We start from the raw sequence: 2,500 nt of genomic DNA, 5'->3' as shown, positions 1-2,500 counted from the left end.
GGATGCAACAGTGGCGCGAGCCATGGCAGTCCCCACCCAGAAGGCATGTCCAAACCTTTATACATCAGCTCGCCGCCAGCGCATCATTACAAAGGAGGGGGAATTTCCAACACTGCCTCTTGGGCCATGGGCTTAAAAGCAGCCAACCATTGGCGACGGGCATCGAACCAGATACGGTCACGCACAAACTATTTTTGGGGGGGAATTGGGGACTCTGTGTTTTTTGTTTTCGGCGCTCCAAAAAAAAGGGCTCGTCCGGGATCTCTCGCACCCTAAGCGAGAATCATACCCCTAGACCAACGAGCCACCGCATGCAGAGAGCAGTGAGGGGGAGGGGGGTGGTCTGCTTACCTCACTTTGCGCCATGCCCCAGTCTCTCCACAGCCTGACCCCTGCGTGTCACGTGGCCTGCCCCTGGCGCAAGCGCAGAGGACTGAGCTGCCTCTCAAGCAGAGAAACAAGAAGAAGAGCGGCAGCCTTCGCTGGCCAAAGGCCATCTGCTGCCGCTCGATCGGGCTCGATCAGGCGAGATATATGTGGCCGACCGGCCTAGAGCGCAAACCTGTGCTGCTCAGGGTGGGCAGCTTCCCAGCAGGAGGATGTGTCTTGAAAGCCGACAGAGGCAAGAAGGCGCACTCCCTCAGCCCGCTCCAACCTCTGGATTCCTGCGAATTTCAGAAGAGAACTCTGGGGCAGCATGGCTTCTGTCATCTCCCAACAGCCTCTCTGTTCTTGCTATGTAAATACCTTTACATCCCCCGGACTGAGCATGTCTGTTTTTTTATTTTTATTTTGCTTAGGTGTGGTGCCTTCAACGACCGACAGGTGGCAGGAGAGCACTTTCTCCAACTGTGAAGGGGACTTTTTTCACTTCCTGAGTAGACTGGGCTCAGTGACATATGCCACCAAGCCAGCCACTAGAAAATGCAGGTTTTGCAGCCGTGGGCCAGTGGGGGTTTAAGGGCAGGTGTGCCTCCGGCGTCTCTGGCAGACAGCTCCGGTTGCAAGGCAGCAGAAGAGAACAGGGAGGCTTGCCGGGCGCTGCATTCGGGGGCCCCCACGAGGTTTTCCGCAAGCCTTACACTCTGAAATGTGCTCAAAAAAATGAGCCCGGCTTGTCAGGAGTGGGATTTGAACCGACGCCTCCAATCGGAGACCAGAACACCCAGATGCAGGGAAGAGCTGGGCCTCTTGAGTCTGGCGCCTTAGACCACTCGGCCACCCTGACAGGTATGGGCAAGATTGGGAAAGATTCTTCAGTACCCAATGTCGCCACGTGCCAGCGCCGGTTTTCATGCCCCGATCTCTGCATCAAAAGTACCCAAACACTCACTTAAGGACCCAGGGATGGCAGGAAACGCCCACTGATGGAGCCAGTGGACAGTTTGCAGGGTGCAAATAAGGGCTGGCCTCAGATCACTCATGGCGTAGTGCCGGCCTGTCCATACCTGTCGAAACCTGCATGCGGTCAAATGTGTCCGATTGACATTGTGGAAATAAAAAGAAACCAGCACCATGTTTCTGCCCGGTCTCGAACCGGGGACCTTTCGCGTGTTAGGCGAATGTGATAACCACTACACTACAGAAACAGCTCTGGTAGGCTGGGCTCTAGTGTGCTGGGACAGCTTTCAGTTGAAAGGCTTTGTGGCACTGATGTCTCATGGGGCCCGCTGGTACCTGCCAGGTGGCACACACCAACGTGAAAGTTTGGCGCAAGCCTGCGCCGGACCTACATGGCAGCACTCACAGCACCTCACACACAGGCTGCAGACACATACAAAAGACCAAGCTGGATGCAACAGTGGCGCGAGCCATGGCAGTCCCCACCCAGAAGGCATGTCCAAACCGTTATACATCAGCTCGCCGCCAGCGCATCATTACAAAGGAGGGGGAATTTCCAACACTGCCTCTTGGGCCATGGGCTTAAAAGCAGCCAACCATTGGCGACGGGCATCGAACCAGATACGTTCACGCATAAACTATTTTTGGGGGGGAATTGGGGACTCTGTGTTTTTTGTTTTCGGCGCTCCAAAAAAAAGGGCTCGTCCGCGATTTGAACCCGGGACCTCTCGCACCCTAAGCGAGAATCATACCCCTAGACCAACGAGCCACCGCATGCAGAGAACAGTGAGGGGGAGGGGGGTGGTCTGCTTACCTCACTTGGCGCCATGCCCCAGTCGCTCCACGGCCTGACCCCTGCGTGTCACGTGGCCTGCCCCTGGCGCAAGCGCAGAGGACTGAGCTACCTCTCAAGCAGAGAAACAAGAAGAAGAGCGGCAGCCTTCGCTGGCCAAAGGCCATCTGCTGCCGCTCGATCGGGCTCGATCAGGCTCGATCAGGCGAGATATATGTGGCCGACCGGCCTAGAGCGCAAACCTGTACTGCTCAGGGTGGGCAGCTTCCCAGCAGGAGGATGTGTCTTGAAAGCCGACAGAGGCAAGAAGGCGCACTCCCTCAGCCCGCTCCAACCTCTGGATTCCTGCGAATTTCAGAAGAGAAC

General features: G+C 56.4%; 1 non-coding gene across 1 annotated transcript; it reads right to left on the bottom strand.

Annotated features, from left to right (window-relative positions):
* Positions 1-1,516: 1,516 nt before the first annotated feature.
* TRNAV-AAC (transfer RNA valine (anticodon AAC)) lies at positions 1,517-1,589 on the bottom strand. Its single transcript has one exon. It is a non-coding gene; the product is annotated as a tRNA-Val (tRNA).
* Between the last annotated feature and the right edge of the window lie 911 nt (positions 1,590-2,500).

Source organism: Ambystoma mexicanum, chromosome 2q, assembly GCF_040938575.1.
Source record: "Ambystoma mexicanum isolate Mex_15411 chromosome 2q, UKY_AmexF1_1, whole genome shotgun sequence".
Classification (NCBI taxonomy): Eukaryota; Metazoa; Chordata; class Amphibia; order Caudata; family Ambystomatidae; genus Ambystoma; species Ambystoma mexicanum.
This window is presented reverse-complemented; position numbering and strand designations above follow the sequence as displayed.